The sequence below is a fragment of the Mus musculus genome, chromosome 2 (assembly GCF_000001635.26).
Source record: "Mus musculus strain C57BL/6J chromosome 2, GRCm38.p6 C57BL/6J".
Lineage (NCBI taxonomy): Eukaryota > Metazoa > Chordata > Mammalia > Rodentia > Muridae > Mus > Mus musculus.
The window spans coordinates 90351225-90378045 of record NC_000068.7 but is presented as its reverse complement, the minus strand read 5'-3'; the positions used below and the strand labels follow the sequence as shown (position 1 = coordinate 90378045).

The 26821-nt window shown below is 44.4% G+C and overlaps 1 long non-coding RNA gene and 1 pseudogene across 1 annotated transcript; both read left to right on the top strand.

Annotated features, from left to right (window-relative positions):
- On the top strand, nt 5450-23390 carry Gm13767 (predicted gene 13767; annotated as a pseudogene).
- On the top strand, nt 24397-26527 carry Gm39869. The gene is made up of 2 exons (XR_866516.1): nt 24397-26055; nt 26235-26527. It is a non-coding gene; the product is annotated as a predicted gene, 39869 (long non-coding RNA).
- The last annotated feature ends 294 nt before the right edge of the window (nt 26528-26821 follow it).

Genomic DNA, 26821 nt, shown 5'->3' with positions numbered 1-26821 from the left:
TAGGTCAGGCATGGTGATTCCACCAGAGGTTCTTTTATCCTTGAGAAGAGTTTTTGCTATCCTCGGTTTTTTGTTATTCCAGATGAATTTGCAAATTGCTCCTTCTAATTCGTTGAAGAATTGAGTTGGAATTTTAATGGGGATTGCATTGAATCTGTAGATTGCTTTTGGCAAGATAGCCATTTTTACAATGTTGGTCCTGCCAATCCATGAGCATGGGAGATCTTTCCATCTTCTGAGATCTTCTTTAATTTCTTTCTTCAGGGACTTGAAGTTTTTATCATACAGATCTTTCACTTCCTTCGTTAGAGTCACGCCGAGATATTTTATATTATTTGTGGCTATTGAGAAGGGTGTTGTTTCCCTAATTTCTTTCTCAGCCTGTTTATTCTTTGTGTAGAGAAAGGCCATTGACTTGTTTGAGTTAATTTTATATCCAGCTACTTCACCGAAGCTGTTTATCAGGTTTAGGAGTTCTCTGTTGGAATTTTTAGGGTCACTTATATATACTATCATATCATCTGCAAAAAGTGATATTTTGACTTCCTCTTTTCCAATTTGTATCCCCTTGATCTCCTTTTGTTGTCGAATTGCTCTGGCTAATACTTCAAGTACTATGTTGAAAAGGTAGGGAGAAAGTGGGCAGCCTTGTCTAGTCCCTGATTTTAGTGGGATTGCTTCCAGCTTCTCTCCATTTACTTTGATGTTGGCTACTGGTTTGCTGTAGATTGCTTTTATCATGTTTAGGTATTGGCCTTGAATTCCTGATCTTTCCAGAACTTTTATCATGAATGGATGTTGGATCTTGTCAAATGCTTTTTCTGCATCTAACGAGATGATCATGTGGTTTTTGTCTTTGAGTTTGTTTATATAATGGATTACATTGATGGATTTTCGTATATTAAACCATCCCTGCATCCCTGGAATAAAACCTACTTGGTCAGGATGGATGATTGCTTTAATGTGTTCTTGGATTCGGTTAGCGAGAATTTTATTAAGGATTTTTGCATCGACGTTCATAAGAGAAATTGGTCTGAAGTTCTCTATCTTTGTTGGATCTTTCTGTGGTTTAGGTATCAGAGTAATAGTGGCTTCATAAAATGAGTTGGGTAGAATACCTTCTACTTCTATCTTGTGAAAAAGTTTGTGCAGAACTGGAGTTAGATCTTCTTTGAAGGTCTGATAGAACTCTGCACTAAACCCGTCTGGTCCTGGGCTTTTTTTGGCTGGGAGACTATTAATAACTGCTTCTATTTCTTTAGGGGATATGGGACTGTTTAGAAGGTCAACTTGATCCTGATTCAACTTTGGTACCTGGTATCTGTCCAGAAATTTGTCCATTTCGTCCAGGTTTTCCAGTTTTGTTGAGTATAGCCTTTTGTAGTAGGATCTGATGGTGTTTTGGATTTCTTCAGGATCTGTTGTTATGTCTCCCTTTTCATTTCTGATTTTGTTAATTAGGATTTTGTCCCTGTGCCCTTTAGTGAGTGTAGCTAAGGGTTTATCTATCTTGTTGATTTTCTCAAAGAACCAACTCCTCGTTTGGTTAATTCTTTGAATAGTTCTTCTTGTTTCCACTTGGTTGATTTCACCCCTGAGTTTGATTATTTCCTGCCGTCTACTCCTCTTGGGTGAATTTGCTTCCTTTTTTTCTAGAGCTTTTAGATGTGTTGTCAAGCTGCTAGTATGTGCTCTCTCCCGTTTTTTCTTGAAGGCACTCATAGCTATGAGTTTCCCTCTTAGAAATGCTTTCATTGTGTCCCAAAGGTTTGGGTACGTTGTGGCTTCATTTTCATTAAACTCTAAAAAGTCTTTAATTTCTTTCTTTATTCCTTCCTTGACCAAGGTATCATTGAGAAGAGTGTTGTTCAGTTTCCATGTGAATGTTGGCTTTCTGTTATTTATTTTGTTATTGAAGATCAGCCTTAGTGCATGGTGATCTGATAGGATACATGGGACAATTTCAATATTTTTGAATCTGTTGAGGCCTGATTTGTGACCTATTATGTGGTCAATTTTGGAGAAGGTACCATGAGGTGCTGAGAAGAAGGTATATCCTTTTGTTTTAGGATAAAATGTTCTGTAGAAATCTGTCAGATCCATTTGTTTCATCACTTCTGTTAGTTTCAGTGTGTCCTTGTTTAGTTTCTGTTTCCATGATCTGTCCATTGGTGAAAGTGGTGTGTTGAAGTCTCCCACTATTATTGTGTGAGGCGCAATGTGTGCTTTGAGCTTTACTAAAGTTTCTTTAGTGAATGTGGCTGCTCTTGTATTTAGAGCATAGATATTCAGAATTGAGAGTTCCTCTTGGAGGATTTTACCTTTGATGAGAATGAAGTGTCCCTCCTTGTCTTTTTTGATGACTTTGGGTTGGAAGTCAATCTTATCAGATATTAGGATGGCTACTCCTGCTTGTTTCTTCATACCATTTGCTTGGAAAATTGTTTTCCAGCCTTTCATTCTGAGGTAGTGTCTATCTTTTTCTCTGAGATGAGTTTCCTGTAAGCAGCAAAATGTTGGGTCTTGTTTGTGTAGCCAGTTTGTTAGTCTATGTCTTTTTATTGGCGAGTTGAGACCATTGATGTTAAGAGATATTAAGGAAAAGTAATTGTTGCTTCCTGTTATTTTAGTTGTTAAAGGTGGCATTCTGTTCTTGTGGCTGTCTTCTTTTAGGTTTGTTGAGGGATTACCTTCTTGTTTTTTCTAGGGCGTTGTTCCCGTTCTTGTATTGGTTTTTTTCTGTTATTATCCTTTGAAGGGCTGGATTCGTGGAGAGATAATGCGTGAATTTGGTTTTGTCGTGGAATACTTTGGTTTCTCCCTCTATGATAATTGAGAGTTTGGCTGGGTATAGTAGCCTGGGCTGCAGTTTGTGTTCTCTTAGTGTCTGTATAACATCTGTCCAGGCTCTTCTGGCTTTCATAGTCTCTGGTGAAAAATCTGGTGTAATTCTGATAGGCTTGCCTTTATATGTTACTTGACCTTTTTCCCTTACTGCTTTTAGTATTCTATCTTTATTTAGTGCATTTGATGTTCTGATTATTATGTGTCGGGAGGAATTTCTTTTCTGGTCCAGTCTATTTGGAGTTCTGTAGGCTTCTTGTATGTTCATATGCATCTCATTCTTTAGATTTGGGAAGTTTTCTTCAATAATTTTGTTGAAGATGTTTGCTGGTCCTTTGAGTTGAAAATCTTCATTCTCATCCACTCCTATTATCCGTACGTTTGGTCTTCTTATTGTGTCCTGGATTTCCTGGATATTTTGAGTTAGGATCTTTTTGCATTTTCCATTTTCTTTGACTGTTGTGCCGATGTTCTCTATGGAATCTTCTGCACCTGAGATTCTCTCTTCCATCTCTTGTATTCTGTTGCTGATGCTCAAATCTATGGTTCCAGATTTCTTTCCTAGGGTTTCTATCTCTAGTGTTGCCTCGCTTTGAGTTTTCTTTATTGTGTCTACTTCCCTTTTTAGGTCTAGTATGGTTTTGTTCATTTCCATCACCTGTTTGTATGTTTTTTCCTCTTTTTCTGTAAGGACTTCTACCTGTTTGATTGTGTTTTCCTGTTTTTCTTTAAGGACTTGTAACTCTTTAGCAGTGTTCTCCTGTATTTCTTTAAGTGATTTATTAAAGTCCTTCTTGATGTCCTCTACCATCATCATGAGATATGCTTTTAAATCTAGGTCTAGGTTCTCAGGTGTGTTGGGGTTCCCTGGACTGGGCGAAGTGGGTGTGCTGGGTTCTGGTGATGGTGAGTGGTCTTGGTTCCTGTTAGTAAGATTCCTCCGTTTACCTTTCGCCATCTGGTAATCTCTGGAGTTAGTAGTTATAGTTGACTCTGTTTAGAGATTGTTCTTCTGGTGATTCTGTTACCGTCTATCAGCAGACCTGGGAGACAGATTCTCTCCTCTGAGTTTCAGTGCTCAGAGCACTCTCTGCTGGCAAGCTCTCTTACAGGGAAGGTGCGCAGATATCTTGTATTTGGACCTCCTCCTGGCCGAAGAAGAAGGCCCAAAACAGGACCTTTCTCAGACACTGTGTTGCTTTGGCAGTTCCCAGGTGGTACAGACTCTCACCTAAGCAGACTAAATTCCTAAGTTCCTTGGAGTCCCGGGACCAAGATGGCGATCGCTGCTGCTGTGGCTTAGGCCGCCTCCCCAGCCGGGTGGGCACCTGTCCTCTGGTCCGGAAGGTGGCCGGCTGTACCCGGCCCACACAGGGTGCTGCCTCAGCGCCTCTGTGCTTCTGCCTGTTCCAGAAGCTGTCAGGTTCTCTGGCGCACCCTCTCACCTGTTCAGACTAATTTCCTAAGTTCGGCGGGTCCCGGACCAAGATGGCGACCGCTGCTGCTGTGGCTTAGGCCGCCTCCCCAGCCGGGCGGACACCTGTCCTCTGGTCCGGACGGTGGCTGGCTGTCCCCGGCCCACAAAGGGTGCTGCCTCAGCGCCTCTGTGCTTCCGCCTGTTCCAGAAGCTGTCAGGTTCTCTGGCGCACCCTCTCACCTGTTCAGACTAATTTCCTAAGTTCGGCGGGTCCCGGACCAAGATGGCGACCGCTGCTGCTGTGGCTTAGGTCGCCTCCCCAGCCGGGCGGACACCTGTCCTCTGGTCCGGAAGGTGGCCGGCTGTCCCCGGCCCACACAGGGTGCTGCCTCAGCGCCTCTGTGCTTCTGCCTGTTCCAGAAGCTGTCAGGTTCTCTGGCGCACCCTCTCACCGTGGCAGCCCCTCGGCCCTCCCGGAGCCCTGTGCTAGGCAGCAGCTGCTCGCGCCTCCAGTCGCCGCCGCCGCCGGCTCTCCAGGGGCGACGCTCCTCTCCCGAACGCTGAGAGCGCCCGCAGCTCCCGCGGCGCGCGCTCAGCGACTGACTCTAAAATCTATTTTTATTTTTTTATTTTTTTTAAAGATTTATTTATTTTTATTATATATAATTACACTGTAGCTGTCTTCAGACACTCCAGAAGAGGGAGTCAGATCTCATTACGGATGGTTGTGAGCCACCATGTGGTTGCTGGGATTTGAACTTCGGACCTTCAGAAGAGCAGTCGGGTGCTCTTACCCACTGAGCCATCTCACCAGCCCCAAAATCTATTTTTATTATATTGTGTGTATGATGTGTATACATGTGTGTGAGGGGGTATATGCAACAGGAAATACATGGTTAAATACGTGGTCCATGTGATGTTTCTGGAAATGGGATGTGAGTCCTGGACTCAGGTCTGTAGGCTTACACAGCAAGTGATCTACCTGCTGAATGACCTCACAGACCTGAATCATTTCTCTGAAAGACCCACTTATGTTATTTTGAGTTGTTAGTCCATGAGTGTATCTCTGTGTTTGGGTCAAACAGACCCCGATAAGGGACTTAGCAGTTAGTTCCCCATGACAGTTCCATGGTTTTCCTTGCGAGGTTTTGATGATGGTGGATGTGTGATCCCTGACCTTGTGTTCTAGACCAAATGTGAGGAGTACTGGCCTTCCAAGCAGGCTCAGGAATATGGGGACATAACTGTGGCGATGACATTAGAAGTCGTTCTTCCAGAATGGACCATCAGAGATTTTGTGGTGAAAAATGTAAGTCAAGATTGATCTGAGAAAGTCAATGGGTATTAATACTGAGAATAACTAATAATAAACTAATTGTTTATTCTCACAAGACTGTTTATTTAGAAGCTCCTCTAAGAGATGAGTAAGCTCTGTATTTGTTTCCATTTCTCTTGGGTATATATATATATATATATATATATCCAGTGTCTTCTACTTTATTACTATTACAAGTTCTTTGATATTTTCATACACGCTCACAGTACATTTAAATCATACTGTCAGTATCATTTGTGGAGGTTGAACAGTTTTGAAGCCACATGCATAGCTAGCTTTTGGAGACTGGATAACTAAACTGTGACTACATGCAAACTGTGTCACCATCGAGCTTTTAGCTTCCATACGTGGAGCTGACATACAGCCAGCTCCTTTTACCCCCACTGTGTCATTCAGCTGTGAATTCAACCAACCCAGATGGAACTTATTCAGAGTAAAAATTGTTTTTGTATTTAACATGTGCATTTAGGCTCATCATTCCCTAAGCCATACAGTATTACAATTATTTAAAAATACATTAGGTAATATAAATGGTTTAGAAATGGTCTAAAGTATAATCACATGTTGTTGACTGACAGGGATGTGTTCTGAGAAATGTGTCTGTGTGAACATCATGGACTGTACGTACACAAACCTGGATAGTACAGCCTACTATGCACTTGGGCTATGTAGGGTATACCATCATTATGTCTATATGACTGCACAGGAGCATGTGTGCAGATTGGATGCACACATGCTTGTATTACGTTGGGATCCTGAGCATCCACAGATTTTCCTGGGATCAATCCATATGGATCCTGAGGAAATATGGAAAAGTAGTATCAACAGTACATACTAGGAGACGACGTTTTGAGAGAGTGTCTTACTAGACAGCCTAGGCTGGCCTTGAACTCATGAACCTCTGCCTCAGTGCTGGAATTACAGATTTGTGTTGACATGCCTAGTTTAGCATTTATGGAACTGTGCATGATAGAGAAGCCTACATATAGACGTTGTGGTGTTACATTTTAACAGAGACTGATAGATTGGGTTCTAGTTTGTAAGATGAAAATATAGGTGAGACATAGTATATGAGATATTAATTCTTACTAGTTACTGGGCCTCAAAGACTCTGGTCTCAGGGATGTTTCAGGTCCTCCTTTGGGGATGTTTACCACACACCGACGTGACCACTTAAGTAAGGTCACAGTCAGGGAGGAACATTTGCAATATGTCAGGCTTATTTCTGCAGGCTTTGCCCATTTAAATTGACTGGCATGTTTACTGTCCCTGGCTGCCTCTGCTTGGAGTTCACCTTTTGTGCACAGAGTTGGCAAAATAAAGACAATGCTACTGCTCTCACTCTAGTTCTAAATAGTTGTTTGGTGTTTGCTAGTTGCGTAGTATTACCACACACTATCTAGAGAGCCCAGGACTCACCAGGTGGCTCTTGCCCCACAGATGTAACCTCCTGCCATACTTAGGGAAATGATTTGGGGCTTTAAGGGAGGTGCCATTTACAGGTGGGCTATAGAACAGGGCTCATGAAGTTCCCAGGGAGCGTGCATTAATGAAACTCCATAGATTCTAGAGATTTCATGATTCTCACCAAAGCCTTTTCTTATTTTAGGCTTATATATAGGCTTCCACATGGCATTTTCTAAAATAGTGCTTTATAGTTATGTGAAATCCATGCATGCATTTCCTTTTTATGGAATGAGAACATTACAGATAGAGCTCCATGTCTTTTGACTACCATCCTTAGTCTCTGCCCCCCGCCCCCTGTTCTTACCTCCCTGCCCCCTGGCCCTGCCCCTGCCCCTTGGTCCCCTGTTTCCTTGACCCCTGCCCCTGCTCCCTGCTCCTCTGCTCTTTGGCCCCTGCTCTCGCCCCCCGCCCCCACTCTGCTCTCTGCCTCCCTGCTTCCTGCCCCCTGCTCCCTTGTCCTGTCTCCTAGCTTCCTATCCCCTGACCTCCTGTCCCCTGCCCCTGCTCCCTTGCCCTCTGCCCTGCTCCTTGCTCCTCTGCAGAACTGCTTCTGAAAGTTCTAGGTTCCACAGTCTCTTTGTGTCTCTTCCTCTCTTCCCCACTCCTCCCAGCTGATTTCTTCTCTCAGTAAACCCTTATGATAATATTCATGATGTTAGTTGTCCTCAGCGAAGCTCCTGAGTATCCTCTCTCCTATTTCTCAAACTTCCCATAGTGTGAATTTATTGCTTTTATAATGAATAAAGGTCAGAAATTAGCTTCAGTCATGGAGATGCCCATTGCCCTGCTGAGGGGACATATGGTAAGGTCAGGTACAGACAAATGAATATCGTTGAATCAAGGACAGGAAGGGACAGGACTAGCCCCAGGGGACAGAGTTTTGGTAATTACAGGCACATGCTTGGTCTAAGGTAGAGTTAAACACTGTGTAATTGACTAGTTTTGTTGTAACAGTGTCCTCTGTCTCCTGCCGGCCAGATGTTAAAGTAGCAGACTGAGTTTGTATGTGTATATGTGTGCATTGTGGTGTGTGTGTGTGTGTGTGTGTGTGTGTGTGTGTGTGTGTGTGTGTATTTCTCTTCCTGTGTGTGAATGTGTGTTCCTTTTTTAGATCACTATATTTCTAAATAGTTGTTTGGTGTTTCCTAGTTGTGTAGTATTACCATACACTATCTAGAGAGCCCAGGACTCACCAGGTGGCTCTTGTCCCACAGATGTAACCTCCTGCCCATACTAAGGAAATGATTTCGGGCTTTAAGGGAGGTGCCGTTTCCAGGTGGGCTATAGAACGGGGCTCATGAAGTTCCCAGGGAGCAGGTGTGTGGGTGTAGGGCTGTTACTGGCTGGTAGCTGAGAACAGAAGTGATCTAAACTCAAAATTGAATTGGGTGCGTTGTCTCCACATAGGGTGAGTATCAGGGGTCATCCTCATTTCCTCTGAGCCTCCGCTGCCCATCTTTAGAAGGGGAGATGATGCCCTTCCTTCTTGGGAACATTATGAGGATTAATAGGGATAATAGTGATAGGGATCAAATGTGCTGTGATCGGGATTTCTCCTGCCTGGCTGCCCGTTTTCCTTTAAGTGCTGAATGGTTCTCAGGCCTGCTTGATTTCACTCACCGTTGTGATACTGTCAGGTATCTTGACTCTCTGGATCTCTAACCCGTTGCGTTGGCCTTTAGATGCAGAATAGCGGGAGCCATCCTCTGCGGCAGTTCCATTTCACCTCCTGGCCTGACCACGGTGTTCCTGACACCACTGACCTGCTCATCAACTTTTGGTACCTGGTCCGGGATTACATGAAGCAGATACCCCCCGAGTCACCAATCCTGGTGCATTGCAGGTATGCACAGTTGGGAGTGTATGCATGTGTGACAACTTAAAATGTATACATTTATGAACACCCCCTCTCCCCACCACCAAAGCAATGCCCAAGAGAAAATGCAATAGGCAATTGGAAATTCAAGAGGGCACTGTGGCCTTTGTCCCTGAGACTAAGTCCCTGTAGAAAGGGGTTGGTGAGCTATATAGCCCATGGGCCAGACAGGGTCTGCTTGTTTTTATATATAAAACCTCACTGGAACCCAGCCACGCCCACTGGCTTACTCATTTGCATTGCTTTTATACTGCAGTGGTGTAATGTGCTCAGCTGAGGGTATTGGCCATCTGGTCATTTACAGAAAGGGTATGTCTGTGCCTACAATAGAACAGAAAGAATTTAGCATTAAAGGCAAAAGAATTAATTAGAGCAGAGGCCTCAAAAAAGATGCAACTTTGTGTCCTAGGCTGCAGGACCATTTGATTGGCATGGGGTGTGAGAAGGTTAGCAATATGTTTAGTCCTCGACTTTTAACTCGCTTGAAGCTGCAGTTGAGGAGCAATGTGTTCGCCTCAGTGATAATGAAGATATGGGTACCAGTGGAGGACTGGGAGATCTGTGGAGAGGCAACTGATGGTGATGTGCTAATTTCTCTGTCTTCTAGTGCCGGGGTTGGAAGGACGGGCACTTTCATCGCCATCGATCGCCTGATCTATCAGATAGAGAATGAGAACACCGTGGATGTGTATGGGATTGTCTATGATCTTCGGATGCACAGGCCTCTGATGGTGCAGACAGAGATGAGGCCAGATCTGTGTTTGGCACGTTACCATTCCCATCTGTCTGTAAAAGGTCACATGGAATCACATGCTGGACTCTTCTAGAGCTTTCTTGCTCTTGACTGTGAATTTCAGTTGTCATTAAATTACATGATGCAGTGTTGGGAGCCGCGCCCACATTCGCCGTTACAAGATGGCGCTGACAGCTGTGTTCTAAGTGGTAAACAAATAATCTGCGCATGTGCCGAGGGTGGTTCTTCACTCCATGTGCTCTGCCTTCCTCGTGACGTCAACTCGGCCGATGGGCTGCAGCCAATCAGGGAGTGACACGTCCTAGGCGAAGGAGAATTCTCCTTAATAGGGACGGGGTTTCGTTTTCTCTCTCTCTTGCTTCTTGCACTCCTGCTCCTGAAGATGTAAGCAATAAAGCTTTGCTGCAGAAGATTCTGGTTTGTTGCGTCTTTCCTGGCCGGTCGTGAGAACGCGTCTAATAACAATTGGTGCCGAATTCCGGGACGAGAAAAAACTCGGGACTGGCGCAAGGAAGATCCCTCATTCCAGAACCAGAACTGCGGGTCGCGGTAATAAAGGTTCCCGTAAAGCAGACTGTTAAGAAGGATTCAACTGTATGAATTCAGAACTTTTCAGCTGGGGAACGAGAGTACCAGTGAGTACAGCTTTACGAGGTAAGCCTGGCCTTGAACTTTCTAAGGAAATTCAAGACAGTCTATCAGAAGTAAAGTGGAAAATGTTTGGCCTTGAATTTTTTCTAGTGTTAGAAGCCCTTTTGTTCCTTTTCACATGTTATCAAGTGGTTAAGGCAGGGCGGATTCTGGATGAAATTCAGGGCAATCTATCAGAAGTAAAGCGGGGAGAGAGAGTAGGAGCAAAGAGAAAATATGGTACACAAAATAAGTATACAGGCCTTTCCAAGGGTCTTGAACCCGAGGAAAAGTTTAGGTCAGGTAAGAATACCTGGGGAGAGATTAGAAGGAAGGAAAAGAAAAAAGAAAAGAAAAAAGATCGATTAGCGGAGGTCTCTAGGAGATACTCGTCACTAGATGAGCTCAGGAAGCCAGCTCTTAGTAGCTCTGAAGCAGATGAAGAATTCTCCTCTGAAGAAACAGACTGGGAGGAAGAAGCAGCTCATTATGAGAAAAAAGGGTACCAGCCAGGTAAAGTGCTAGCTAATCAGTTAAGGAAGCCAAAAGCGGCTGGCGAAGGCCAGTTTGCTGATTGGCCTCAGGGCAGTCGGCTTCAAGGTCCGCCCTATGCGGAGTCCCCGCCCTGCGTAGTGCGTCAGCAGTGCGCAGAGAGGCAGTGCGCAGACTCATTCATTCCCAGAGAGGAACAAAGGAAAATACAACAGGCATTTCCAGTCTTTGAAGGAGCCGAGGGTGGGCGTGTCCACGCTCCGGTAGAATACTTACAAATTAAAGAGCTTGCCGAGTCGGTCCGTAAATACGGAACCAATGCTAATTTTACCTTGGTGCAGTTAGACAGGCTCGCCGGCATGGCACTAACTCCTGCTGACTGGCAAACGGTTGTAAAAGCCGCTCTCCCTAGTATGGGCAAATATATGGAATGGAGAGCTCTTTGGCATGAAACTGCACAAGCGCAGGCCCGAGCAAACGCAGCTGCTTTGACTCCAGAGCAGAGAGATTGGACTTTTGACTTGTTAACGGGTCAGGGAGCTTATTCTGCTGATCAGACAAACTACCATTGGGGAGCTTATGCCCAGATTTCCTCCACGGCTATTAGGGCCTGGAAGGCGCTCTCCCGAGCAGGTGAAACCACTGGTCAATTAACAAAAGTTGTCCAGGGACCTCAGGAATCCTTCTCAGATTTTGTGGCCAGAATGACAGAGGCAGCAGAGCGTATTTTTGGAGAGTCAGAGCAAGCTGCGCCTCTGATAGAACAGCTAATCTATGAGCAAGCCACAAAGGAGTGCCGAGCGGCCATAGCCCCAAGAAAGAACAAAGGCTTACAAGACTGGCTCAGGGTCTGTCGAGAGCTTGGGGGACCTCTCACCAATGCAGGCTTAGCGGCCGCCATCCTTCAATCTCAGAACCGCTCCATGGGCAGAAATGATCAGAGGACATGTTTTAATTGCGGAAAGCCTGGGCATTTTAAGAAAGATTGCAGAGCTCCAGATAAACAGGGAGGGACTCTCACTCTTTGCTCTAAGTGTGGCAAGGGTTATCATAGAGCTGACCAGTGTCGCTCTGTGAGGGATATAAAGGGCAGAATCCTTCCCCCACCTGATAGTCAATCAACTGATGTGCCAAAAAACGGGTCATCGGGCCCTCGGTCCCAGGGCCCTCAAAGATATGGGAACCGGTTTGTCAGGACCCAGGAAGCAGTCAGAGAGGCGACCCAGGAAGACCCACAAGGGTGGACCTGCGTGCCGCCTCCGACTTCCTATTAATGCCTCAAATGAGTATTCAGCCGGTGCCAGTGGAGCCTATACCATCCTTGCCCCTGGGAACCATGGGCCTTATTCTCGGCCGGGGTTCACTCACCTTGCAGGGCTTAGTAGTCCACCCTGGAGTTATGGATTGTCAACATTCCCCTGAAATACAGGTCCTGTGCTCAAGCCCTAAAGGCGTTTTTTCTATTAGTAAAGGAGATAGGATAGCTCAGCTGCTGCTCCTCCCTGATAATACCAGGGAAAAATCTGCAGGACCTGAGATAAAGAAAATGGGCTCCTCAGGAAATGATTCTGCCTATTTGGTTGTATCTTTAAATGATAGACCTAAGCTCCGCCTTAAGATTAATGGAAAAGAGTTTGAAGGCATCCTTGATACCGGAGCAGATAAAAGTATAATCTCTACACATTGGTGGCCCAAAGCATGGCCCACCACAGAGTCATCTCATTCATTACAGGGCCTAGGATATCAATCATGTCCCACTATAAGCTCCGTTGCCTTGACGTGGGAATCCTCTGAAGGACAGCAAGGGAAATTCATACCTTATGTGCTCCCACTCCCGGTTAACCTCTGGGGAAGGGATATTATGCAGCATTTGGGCCTTATTTTGTCCAATGAAAACGCCCCATCGGGAGGGTATTCAGCTAAAGCAAAAAATATCATGGCAAAGATGGGTTATAAAGAAGGAAAAGGGTTAGGACATCAAGAACAGGGAAGGATAGAGTCCATCTCACCTAATGGAAACCAAGACAGACAGGGTCTGGGTTTTTCCTTAGTGGCCATTGGGGCAGCACGACCCATACCATGGAAAACAGGGGACCCAGTGTGGGTTCCTCAATGGCACCTATCCTCTGAAAAACTAGAAGCTGTGATTCAACTGGTAGAGGAACAATTAAAACTAGGCCATATTGAACCCTCTACCTCACCTTGGAATACTCCAATTTTTGTAATTAAGAAAAAGTCAGGAAAGTGGAGACTGCTCCATGACCTCAGAGCCATTAATGAGCAAATGAACTTATTTGGCCCAGTACAGAGGGGTCTCCCTGTACTTTCCGCCTTACCACGTGGCTGGAATTTAATTATTATAGATATTAAAGATTGTTTCTTTTCTATACCTTTGTGTCCAAGGGATAGGCCCAGATTTGCCTTTACCATCCCCTCTATTAATCACATGGAACCTGATAAGAGGTATCAATGGAAGGTCTTACCACAGGGAATGTCCAATAGTCCTACAATGTGCCAACTTTATGTGCAAGAAGCTCTTTTGCCAGTGAGGGAACAATTCCCCTCTTTAATTTTGCTCCTTTACATGGATGACATCCTCCTGTGCCATAAAGACCTTACCATGCTACAAAAGGCATATCCTTTTCTACTTAAAACTTTAAGTCAGTGGGGTTTACAGATAGCCACAGAAAAGGTCCAAATTTCTGATACAGGACAATTCTTGGGCTCTGTGGTGTCCCCAGATAAGATTGTGCCCCAAAAGGTAGAGATAAGAAGAGATCACCTCCATACCTTAAATGATTTTCAAAAGCTGTTGGGAGATATTAATTGGCTTAGACCTTTTTTAAAGATTCCTTCCGCTGAGTTAAGGCCTTTGTTTAGTATTTTAGAAGGAGATCCTCATATCTCCTCCCCTAGGACTCTTACTCTAGCTGCTAACCAGGCCTTACAAAAAGTGGAAAAGGCCTTACAGAATGCACAATTACAACGTATTGAGGATTCGCAGCCTTTCAGTTTGTGTGTCTTTAAGACAGCACAATTGCCAACTGCAGTTTTGTGGCAGAATGGGCCATTGTTGTGGATCCATCCAAACGTATCCCCAGCTAAAATAATAGATTGGTATCCTGATGCAATTGCACAGCTTGCCCTTAAAGGCCTAAAAGCAGCAATCACCCACTTTGGGCAAAGTCCATATCTTTTAATTGTACCTTATACCGCTGCACAGGTTCAAACCTTGGCAGCCACATCTAATGATTGGGCAGTTTTAGTTACCTCCTTTTCAGGAAAAATAGATAACCATTATCCAAAACATCCAATCTTACAGTTTGCCCAAAATCAATCTGTTGTGTTTCCACAAATAACAGTAAGAAACCCACTTAAAAATGGGATTGTGGTATATACTGATGGATCAAAAACTGGCATAGGTGCCTATGTGGCTAATGGTAAAGTGGTATCCAAACAATATAATGAAAATTCACCTCAAGTGGTAGAATGTTTAGTGGTTTTAGAAGTTTTAAAAACCTTTTTAGAACCCCTTAATATTGTGTCAGATTCCTGTTATGTGGTTAATGCAGTAAATCTTTTAGAAGTGGCTGGAGTGATTAAGCCTTCCAGTAGAGTTGCCAATATTTTTCAGCAAATACAATTAGTTTTGTTATCTAGAAGATTTCCTGTTTATATTACTCATGTTAGAGCCCATTCAGGCCTACCTGGCCCCATGGCTCTGGGAAATGATTTGGCAGATAAGGCCACTAAAGTGGTGGCTGCTGCCCTATCATCCCCGGTAGAGGCTGCAAAAAATTTTCATAACAATTTTCATGTGACGGCTGAAACATTACGCAGTCGTTTCTCCTTGACAAGAAAAGAAGCCCGTGACATTGTTACTCAATGTCAAAGCTGCTGTGAGTTCTTGCCAGTTCCTCATGTGGGAATTAACCCACGCGGTATTCGACCTCTACAGGTCTGGCAAATGGATGTTACACATGTTTCTTCCTTTGGAAAACTTCAATATCTCCATGTGTCCATTGACACATGTTCTGGCATCATGTTTGCTTCTCCGTTAACTGGAGAAAAAGCCTCACATGTGATTCAACATTGTCTTGAGGCATGGAGTGCTTGGGGGAAACCCAGACTCCTTAAGACTGATAATGGACCAGCTTATACGTCTCAAAAATTCCAACAGTTCTGCCGTCAGATGGACGTGACCCACCTGACTGGACTTCCATACAACCCTCAAGGACAGGGTATTGTTGAGCGTGCGCATCGCACCCTCAAAGCCTATCTTATAAAACAGAAGAGGGGAAATTTTGAGGAGACTGTACCCCGAGCACCAAGAGTGTCTGTGTCTATGGCACTCTTTACACTCAATTTTTTAAATATTGATGCTCATGGCCATACTGCGGCTGAACGTCATTGTTCAGAGCCAGATAGGCCCAATGAGATGGTTAAATGGAAAAATGTCCTTGATAATAAATGGTATGGCCCGGATCCTATCTTGATAAGATCCAGGGGAGCTATCTGTGTTTTCCCACAGAATGAAGACAACCCATTTTGGATACCAGAAAGACTCACCCGAAAAATCCAGACTGACCAAGGGAATACTAATGTCCCTCGTCTTGGTGATGTCCAGGGCGTCAATAATAAAGAGAGAGCAGCGTTGGGGGATAATGTCGACATTTCCACTCCCAATGACGGTGATGTATAATGCTCAAGTATTCTCCTGCTTTTTTACCACTAACTGGGAACTGGGTTTAGCCTTGATTCAGACAGCCTTGGCTCTGTCTGGACAGGTCCAGACGACTGACACCATTAACACTTTGTCAGCCTCAGTGACTACAGTCATAGATGAACAGGCCTCAGCTAATGTCAAGATACAGAGAGGTCTCATGCTGGTTAATCAACTCATAGATCTTGTCCAGATACAACTAGATGTATTATGACAAATAACTCAGCTGGGATGTGAACAAAAGTTTCCGGGATTGTGTGTTATTTCCATTCAGTATGTTAAATTTACTAGGGCAGCTAATTTGTCAAAAAGTCTTTTTCAGTATATGTTACAGAATTGGATGGCTGAATTCGAACAGATCCTTCGGGAATTGAGACTTCAGGTCAACTCCACGCGCTTGGACCTGTCGCTGACCAAAGGATTACCCAATTGGATCTCCTCAGCATTTTCTTTCTTTAAAAAATGGGTGGGATTAATATTATTTGGAGATACACTTTGCTGTGGATTAGTGTTGCTTCTTTGATTGGTCTGTAAGCTTAAGGCCCAAACTAGGAGAGACAAGGTGGTTATTGCCCAGGCGCTTGCAGGACTAGAACATGGAGCTTCCCCTGATATATCTATGCTTAGGCAATAGGTCGCTGGCCACTCAGCTCTTATATCCCATGAGGCTAGTCTCATTGCACGGGATAGAGTGAGTGTGCTTCAGCAGCCCGAGAGAGTTGCACGGCTAAGCACTGCAATGGAAAGGCTCTGCGGCATATATGAGCCTATTCTAGGGAGACATGTCATCTTTCATGAAGGTTCAGTGTCCTAGTTCCCTTCCCCCAGGCAAAACGACACGGGAGCAGGTCAGGGTTGCTCTGGGTAAAAGCCTGTGAGCCTAAGAGCTAATCCTGTACATGGCTCCTTTACCTACACACTGGGGATTTGACCTCTATCTCCACTCTCATTAATATGGGTGGCCTATTTGCTCTTATTAAAAGGAAAGGGGGAGATGTTGGGAGCCGCGCCCACATTCGCCGTTACAAGATGGCGCTGACAGCTGTGTTCTAAGTGGTAAACAAATAATCTGCGCATGTGCCGAGGGTGGTTCTTCACTCCATGTGCTCTGCCTTCCTCGTGACGTCAACTCGGCCGATGGGCTGCAGCCAATCAGGGAGTGACACGTCCTAGGCGAAGGAGAATTCTCCTTAATAGGGACGGGGTTTCGTTTTCTCTCTCTCTTGCTTCTTGCACTCCTGCTCCTGAAGATGTAAGCAATAAAGTTTTGCCGCAGAAGATTCTGGTTTGTTGCGTCTTTCCTGGCCGGTCGTGAGAACGCGTCTAATAACAATGCAGTAGTACCAATAGGATGACACATGCAGATAGTGGCAGGAGTCTTTGTCTTAAAGCATCTGATTTTTAAATCAGTCTTCTTTAAAATAAAGAGATTATTTATTTTTATTTTGTGCATATGGGTGTTTTGCCTGCATGTATGTCTTTGTATTACATGCATTTGGTGCCCACAGAGGCCAGAAAAAGACATTGAATCCCCTGGAAATGGAGTTAGAGGTAGTTGTGAGCCACCATGTAGGTAGTGGGAATCACACCAAGGTTCTCTGTAAGACCTCTGCAGTGGTCTGAACTGCTGAGCTGTCTCCCCGGCCCTCAGATTAGTCTTTTTAAGACTCTTGGTTTGGTTCCTAGATTTTAAATTTATAAAATTAGTTTTTAAATTTAATAAATTTATTGTTTATTAAAAACTTATAGGTAGTTTGGTCTTCATTTCTGAGAGGATCTGACCATCTTTAAGCTGACAGAGCACTTCTCAAAAATAGCACATTGCCACTGAAGCAGAAATGTAATTCATGCGTACACAGCCTTGAAGATGTTAAAGAACAGTGGTCATTAGAGCTATACAAAAAAGAATGAGCAGAAAATGTGTGCTCGGTATGCACTGTGGTGTATGTAAAGATGTTGGAGTTGCCTTATCTGAAGTGTCCCTTGTAAGCTTTGAATCTGAGGCTTGTTCTTATCAGAGTGTGTCAGGAAGTGATTTCCAGGGGTGGATATTCCCAGACCAAGATGAGAGCAGAATATTCATCGTGGCTCAGGCTGTTACTCTGGACCAATTTAGAAACTTATGACCATGTGCTATGTCTGAGTCTAGCATGGTATGTTAGAGGTCTGGGTACATTGTGTGCTTTTGGGTGAGACGCACGATTGTGGGAGAAAGAGTGAAAATTTGCTTCTGTGTTAGAGTTTCATTTTTCTGCTACAGTTTTATAGAGTGAGAAGAACAGAAATCTTATTATCTGCCTGTGGATTCCTTCCTCATCTCTCTGTTGGGGGGGGAGTGAGGGAGGGAGGGAGAGAATGAGAGAGAGAAAGAGAGAGAGAGAGAGAGAGAGAGAGAGAGAGAGAGAGAGATTTTGATTGCTTTCTCACTTTTTGCAGTGATGCTGGTTATCACAGTCAAACACAGCTTGAAACTATGGCTAGTCTATTTAGCTGGCTTGATCTGAGGTCACGCCCTCTTCTGAGGCCACACCCACTCAGCATTTTCTTGGTTTGTTGATCAGCTGTTTAGTCCTGCTGCTCTGTGGCAAATACTTTAACCACTGATCTGCCTCTCCAGCCTCCTGATCACTTTTTCGTATTTCAAAAATAATATATTAAAAATTAACACTATAGAACTGCCCAGAATATATTCTTCCCCCTAACCCTACTTCCTAGACGCTAGGACCTAAAGGAAGGCCTTAGTTACTTTTAGCTTGTGTAGTACTTTGGATCCCACACCTCCCAGGCTGATGTGTTTGAATATTTGGTCACCAGACAGGGACGTTGCTTTGAAAGGTCATGGAATCTTCAGGGAGCAGAGCCTTGCTGGAGGAAGTCGATCACTACCTGGTGGGCCTTAAGGTTTCATACCTGGTTCCACTTCCTGTCTGCCCTCTGCTCTCTGCTTCCTCTATGACCAGCTGCCCAAGGCCCTGCCACCATCCCTTTTCAGCCATGGTGGGCTGTATCTCCTCTGCTGTGAGTCAAAAGAAGTTCCTTCTTGTCAGGCTTGGTTACAGCAGCCAGAGATGGAACTGGCACAGCAGGTGGCGCTATAGAACGTTTTGAATATGCACATGCGTACATCTGTGGTCTCCTTTGAAAAGACTGGATGCTCTTATGAGGTTTGCTTTTACGGCACCTAGCCTTTTTTTTTTTTTTTTTTTTTTTTCCTGCCACAGCATATACTTCCTCTATTTAAACAGCGACCTGTAGATTCTGATAGATACACTTGTATTAGTTACTTTTTTGTTGTTGTTGTTTTGTTTTTTGTTTTTTTGAGACAGGGTTTCTCTGTATAGTCCTGGCTGTCCTGGAACTCATTTGTAGATCAGGCTGGCCTCGAACTCAGAAATCTGCCTGCCTCTGCCTCCCGAGTGCTGGGATTAAAGGCGTGCGCCACCACCACCCGACATTAGTTATTTTTTTGAAAACAATAATTGTGTGTAAGTTTATTTTGCCTCATGGTTTGGGGTACAGTTTTTCATGGTAAGCCACTGTGGTATAACTGTGGCAGCAGTAGGATGACCCTGGCCACATTCTGCCTGCAGTAAGGCAGGAGAGAGATGACTGTACGCAACCCCCTTCATTTCTCACTTGCTGCAGACCTCCGCCCCACATTCAGGATGTGTCGTCTGTCCCTCATCAGGTGACCCTCTCCTCTAATGACCTCCTAGTCACACGGAGGAGTGTCTTCTAGGTGATTCTCAATTTCATCCAGCTGACAGTTAAGATTAGTCTTCACGCTACCCCGAGGAGGGGGCTGCACTCAGGTCCAGCTGATGCCCTTTAACCCTTCTCCTCTTTAGAGAGTCCTTCCGGTTTACTCTCACTCCACGCGGATTCCTTAACTTTCACTGTCCTGCGGTATTTATGCTTGATTTCCTCTGCATCTTCATTTCACCCTCCATAAGGTTCTGATGTTTCCTTGATATGAAGACGTGAGGGTGCCCGCTCTGGTTAAGTGTCATTGGTAAAGAAGGCTGTGTTATGTGCTTTTTGAATGTCATTAGGTTGTTTATAGATCACGGATGTGTTGGACAGATGGGATCATGGTGAGTTTTCCTTTAAGAATCGTCTCGTGTTCTCATTCCTGGGGCTGATGCTTATTCTTCTCTCTCATTTCCTTTCCCACCAGGACCAGTATGTTTTCCTCAATCAGTGTGTTTTGGATATTATCAGAGCCCAGAAAGACTCAAAAGTTGATCTCATCTATCAGAACACAACGGCAATGACAATCTATGAAAACCTCGAGCCAGTGAGCATGTTTGGAAAGACTAATGGTTACATCGCCTAGTTCCAAAGCAAACCCTTTCTGAAGCTAACCGGACCGTCACACCCACAGTGAAGGAGAGCGCCCTGACGGGACATGTTTTATATGTCTCCTTTCTCAGTTCTTTGTTCTGTTCTGTTAGAACTACTTGGAGGGCATGGGGCTGTGCGTGCAAAAGCATGGCAGATAGCCAGTGGGGTGTCAGGGGCTGTGGACGGGTGGTGTGGAAATCAGCTGCCTTCCTGATCACTAATGGGATGGGTTCACTTTTTGTTTTTTTCCTTGAGAATTGTGGAAAACCAGGAAAAGTGAGCTATGTTTTGTTTTCCAAACTGGTTTGTTCTCCTCTTTTCTCCCCTTGTCTCCCCCCTCTCTCTCCCCCCTACCTCTCTGTTTTTTTTTTTTTTTCAAGACTTTTATATGATTCACATGCTAAAGCCAGGATTATGTTGGGTTGAATATATTTTAAGTATCAGAGGTCTATTTTTACCTACTGTATCTTGGAATCTAGCCGATGGAAATGCGTGACTGTGGGTGTTTCTCACGCAGGGAGGGGCACATGGCGCCTCTTCTGCGTGGGTTTCTATTTGAACATGTGCCTTTTCTGAATTATGCTTCCATGGGCAAAACTCAGTAGATGTCTCTATTTTTATATTGAATCTCAGAATTGGAATATACAGACTATTTAAGCAGTAGCTTAGCATCAGAGTCGCCTCCTCAGTAACATTCCGGTTCCCATTCGATTAGAGGAGGCTCTCTCTGCGGCCCACCCTTGACACACGTTTGTGCCCCACAGTCCCCTTCCCTTTCTTTCTTTTCCCCTCCCAGTTTTCGCCAAAGACTTGTGTTGGTGAGATTTTCATCCCATTGGTTGGGTGAGAATAGAAATGTAAACCATCACCATGAGACTCTCTGTGGGTGGGGGTGGGGAGGAAGAGAGGAATCAACATACCATGGTGTGCACCCCTTCTCATCCTGTCTCCTCCTTTCTCTCCTTTCTGTCTTTGGTAAGAAGGATTATTTAAAGGTGCAATATGTGACGTAGTGGTTCACGATGCTCTGGGTTCTTAGTAATGTTTTACTCAGGTTGTCATTTTATGTATGTGTGTGTGTCTGTGTGTCTGTGTGTGTCTGTGTGTGTTTTATAGCGTGGTGATCTGTGAACATTTCAGTGTGAACTCAGATTAACCCCTTTTCCCCTCGAAGTCCACTGGCTTTAGTCTATCTGCAGTGACACACATCAGTATCTACTGTATATATAAATACTAAACTCTTACACCAGTCATTCCTATGAATTGAGGTGTACAAAGTTTGATTTGTATCAAAGATGTAATTATTATTTTTAAAACCTCTTTTCACTACACTGCTGCTGTAATTACTTTGAATTTTTAAAGAAAAAAAATGTAGTTTTTTTTTTTTTTTTGGCTTCAGGTGTGTATTCACCAAGAATTTCAGAATTTATGTGGTTTTATTTTATTGGTACATAATCTGTAAACTTCTCAAGGCATTAACATGACAAGATTTGTGTCTTTTATTTTATCTTGTGGCTCAGGTTATATTTGAAGAAGTTTCAAGTTTATCTTCTAGTAGGCAATGAAGTCTATATAAGGTCTTATGAAGGAATTGCCAGGTCCCTGGACTCCTGTGGCTGTTTTCCACAGTAACAACACATCCTGCTGTATGTTTGGGACAATGGTATCCTGTTGAAGATGAGGGTGGGTCTTCTCCAAGGACCTGGCCACTGTGGGTCCCAGAACTGCCTTCTGATATTCTGCCTTCTCTGTTCCTCGTGTCACCAGCACTTTGATGGCTGACTGGACCTGATCATGAGTATTTGTAGGGTTAGAGAGGGTGACCCATAATTGAAAGTCCCCTGCTGTGGCTCAGCGCTGTAGTGCTGTGGTGTATACCTCCCCCCCCCCCCCTTTTCCTTTGCGGTACTGAAAGGATTGAAAGAAGAGGGTTGTCATGCTTTGGGGGAGAATTTTACTTCTCACATGGAAACTGCACTTTTCTTTTTCCTAAATCCTTTGCATTTTGATGTCCATTTAGTGTCCAGCCCTACAGAGAATGGGCTGGCCCGGGTAGCTTGGGCCCCTTGACTCAACTTCACTGGGGAACTTGACGCTGCAGTTGTGAATCAGGGAAGCCATGCTGTCTCCAGGTGTGGAGTGAAGCTGACCTTGGGCTCATTATTTCCAAATGCCCTGTCAGGTCTGTCTAGGATGTGCTGACTTCGGGGTGCTATACAGAGGGGCCTGTCCTGGCAATAGTTCTGTGCACCACCTCTCTGCCTCCTCAGTTTGTTAGGAACCATTGTAGTGGGTGGTGAGGGGTCCAATCCCATGCAGCGCCTATGCCCTGCCTCAACTGCCAGAAAGCATGAGGAAAGGACTTGCCCCTAAAGTAGTCCTGTAGAAGATTAGAGTCCCTTAAAAAAATCAAAGCAACATAATCATAATCACACTATATAAAATTGCAAAACCCAGAGCCGTCTCCACTTCTTCCTGTGTGGGTCTGCAAAGTCTTTAGGCCTCAGCCCCAACAAACCATTCCCAGTCCCAGGAGGAAGGCTAGTGGCAGAGAGGTCTGGAGTTCCAAATGGGCAGGTCACAAGAAGGCCACCACGCCATCCCACATCCAGAGGAGGACTGTGTGGTGGAGTTTGCATAGCACAGCCATTGGAAAGGGAAGATTAATGACAGAGGCTAGGGTTGGCCAGAGGCAGAAGGCCCTTCTTACTGTCTGCCCCAAGCCCTCAGTGGAACTGTGAACAAAAGTTGGAAGAGCCTGGAGAAATTTGAATGATGGAGTTCCCCCGCTAAGACACTGAGAAAAGCAGCCAGGATGAGACTTGCTGTCAGTGAAAGGGCTACAGACTGGTGGTCAACTGCTTTGGAGGACTTGAGCCATTGACTGGTGTCTTCTAAGGAGAAAAAGGCTTTGCCACCAGAGCTGAATCTAGCAACGATTGGCACCAGTGGGACATTTGGTGTCCATTCTCTGAGGCCCCTTTGTGATCTCCAGCCAGACTTTGGCACAATGGACCTGCTGGCTTTGTGCTTTGTGAAGTTGGAGGCTCTGGGGGGTGGGGGTGGGAGTGGGGAGGAAGCAGGGAAGGGTCAACTATGCAGCTGGTTCATTCATACTTGTTTTCTGGGATGGAGAAGCCTGGAATTATCCCCCACCCCCACCCCCGAAATGCTTGATTGTGCTTGTTGAGCTAAACAAGCCAGTGACTGAAGCTAGTTCACCTCAAAACAGAGTTGGGATGCCGCATTTTTCAGATTGCTGCGTAGCAACTGTGTGTTTAACACCTGTGGCTTTTTCTCCCTGGGGCACAGAATAGAAGTGTTGATGTGGACTCTAAACTGTACTTTTCTTGTAACTATTTTGGAATGATGCACATTTCTAATGTCTGTTATACTTGTACAGAGTATTGCTCTTGGTTGCTTTTTTTTTTTTAAAGGAAAAAAATGGCCTGAAAAACTTTTTTTTTAAAGACTTACAAATACCAAATATAAAAATATGTCAACACATTATGTCTTCGATTGATTCATTTCTCTCTGTCTCTGTCTCTCTCACTCTTTCTCTCTCGCTCTTCTGCCTCTCTCTTCCCCCTCCCCCCTTATTTTACATCTATACCACTTACCATGTACTTCACTGGTTTTGTTTTATTTGACCAGGGAATCCTTAGCAAGATCATGTTTCCACTGGAATTTTCTATATTGCTTTTTATGGCTACTGTTTCTGATACCACAGACTGGGTGGTTTAAGCCAGAAGAATTCTATTTTTATAATCTGGAAGCTGGAGATCCGAGATCAAGGGCTGGTAGGGACTCCCTCCTGGTATGGCCTCTCCCTGTCCACATATGGCCTTTCCTTTATACAGGTCTGAGGATCCTAGCGATGCTGGTTATGGCCTTATGCGCAGCATCTCATTTTACCTTCTTTGCTACTGAGATCCCGTCACCAAGTAGAGTCACATTCTGAGCTATGAGAGGTTTATACCTCAGGACGTGGCAATGTGGGTGCATGGGGCTAATTGTGTGTTTCTTAGTTTGGTAGAGAGATAACCTCACCTTAGGAGGCCCCCAGAATTTTTAGGGGGTCTTCTGTTGATGTTTCTGAGGAATCTCAAAATTGTTGGGCTACTGTGACAATCTGATAGATCAGTGGTTCTCAACCTTCCTAGGGCTGCAACCTATTAATACAGTTCCTCATGCTGTGGTGACTCCCTCAAACATAAAATTATTCTTGCTGCTACTTTGTAACTTTAATTTTGCTACAGTTATGAATCCATGTTTTCTGATGGTCTTAGGTGAACCCTGCAGAACGGTCATTTGACCCCTCCAAGGGGGTCACAACCCATCGGTTGAGAACCACTGTGGTAATACTTTAATTTCATCTTTTGTGTCTCCTGATACAAAATGGTTTTGGGGGTTAAGATAGGGCCTCATGTAATCCAACCTTCTAATCCTCTTGCCTCTACTTTCCGAGTTCTGGGAATAAGCATGTGCTATCATTCCCCACACCATTTTTTTTTTTGAGTTATTTAATGGGAAATAAAACTTCAGTGTAATTTCTTTTAGTATGTCCAAGTTGACTGACTCAAGGGCCTTTGTTGTTTATCACTTTTCTGATTAGGCAAAAAGCACAAACTTGGGGACAGCTGATAATGTAGTTACTCAATAGGTTTGTTCTGTCTAAAGGCAGAAAGTATGTACTGGACATACGTGGTATGAGAATATACCAGCCCAGACACGGAACAGTAAGGGCTTTTCTAACCTTTTCCTTGCGGTCAGCATTAGTTGGCAGAGAGCTGAAGTTTGTCACAAGAGAGAGGACCACGGACATGTTGCAAGACCTGGGTCTGCTCAGAAAGGCATGGGTTGACATCTTGCTAAAGCCCAACCAGTTTAGGATGAAGCTTCTGGTTGGGAGCCCTCCCCTGTGGGTTTGGTCCCTGATACACCAGGCCATCACATCTTCTCTCCTGCCGATGACCCTGGAACTCATCAAAGGGTAATTTTGGTGTGTTAGTTACATTTCTCGGTGTCATGACAAAAGTATCAGACTAGAAGCAACTTGAACAGAGGAACAGTTTGAGGGAGGGATTATAGTTCATCACAGCAATGGGAGAGGCTGCTGGTTATATTGCATCTGCTGTCTGGAAGCCAAGCATGAGTAGGAAGTAGGGCCAGTTTATGGGCCTTCCTTTGCACTTCCTCCATGTAGCCTTACTACACGGAGCCATCACCTGGGGACCACGTGTTCAAACACACAAGCTATGGGAGACATTTTGTATTCAAGCCACAATATTCAGTAAAAAAAAAAAAAAAAAAAAAAAAGGTCGGAAAAAAAGACACATATGAATGCCATTAGAATTCGATGTGTTAATATTCTGAGATGCTTCATGCATTGCCTAGGGCGCAGTGATGGCTATTCAACCTCAGTTTTATGTCTGTTATGCTGGCAGTGAGTTGTACATATGTGGACAAACCAGACATCTCTGCCTGTGTGCAATTTGAGGACCTAGGGAAGAGTGAGGGGAATTAACATGTATATACCGATACACTGTGGCCAGAACAAGTCAGCTTTGTAGTATCAATGGGTCAGAGAGGATTGAAGAGAAGGGAGAAGAAATGGTGTATGCTGAGACAATTTGGCAATTGTGTAGTTGGGAGTCTAAGCTTATTGGGGATTAGTTGGAAGCAAGGCTTAGTCAGCCATGGCAAGGAGGTGGGGCATTGGTCTGTGAGTAATAGAAGCCATCAGAGTTTCACACTGGATGGTGGCATGGTTGGGCCAGTCACGGAGTAGACAGTTACAGAGGGAGACTGACTTGGTGTGATTCAGCAATGGTTTAGGAAATAAATAATGGGGACTTGTCAAGTGGTGTGATGTGTACATGCATGTACATTAAAAGTATCAGGAGTGGGGACTTTTGGGAGGTGATTCTGTTGGGAGGGTAGAGTTACATAGCAGGTTGTCTGAGACCATTTTTTAAAAAGAAATCCAGTTAACAGCATTTATGGAAGAAAATGGCAACATATTTTAAAATGTGTTGGTCTTGCTTTACAGAGTTCCTTGAATGTGACTATGTTGCTTCATCCACAGCTGAACGATTTTGGATGTTGGGTTCTAGGTCCTGGCTGTTGCTGGTCTGCTAGGATCCAGGGCCTTGTTGACATCTGGGAAGATGTAAGTAGGGAGAACAGATGTTTAGGTTTCCCTAGCAGAAGTAATCGCAGCTCTCATATTTCTCCTGGAGTCACAGGTCCTTTTAGGGCTGACTTCATATCTCTTAGGCCTCTTGGAGAACAGGAGATCCTAGACTTTTATGGTAGCTGTTAACCAGGAAAACTTCCTTATGTTAACAGGTAAATTGTCCCGCTGAAAGCCTCAGTTTTAGATGTGGCCACTAGATGGAGCCAGAGCACTGGTATGAAGGAGCACCAGGGCCGTGTAAGGCAAAAGAGGACCCAGAAAAAGAAACTTAACTTGTTCACTCCTGAGAAACCTGCAAGTCAACAAGCCAAGGAAGTGCCTTTGCATGCATTTGGTAGCCTTTCCAATCCCGCTTATTACATAATATGTTCATGTTCATGGCAAAAAAAAAAAAATAAAATAAATAAAAAAGGAAAACAAAATAAAAAAAATCTTAGAACATTGATTTTACTACAGTATTCATTCACACCCCAAGAGTCCCTTCCTACAACTTGACACAATTATTTGTGACCTGCAGAATGGTGATGGTGTCTCAAGTCTAGGATCAGGTCATAAAACTAGAGGGTCTGTGGTTCTGTGGCATCTGGGCTCCGTGCTGATGTCTGTGATCTGTGTTACCACCAAAGGCCAAGTGGATGTCAGTGGTCGAGGATGCCTCCAAGAGCCTTGCCTGAGTCTGTGGCTCTACTACAGCCGGGGGGCCATGTGTGTGGTCTGTGCTGTTGGCAGATACTGTGTG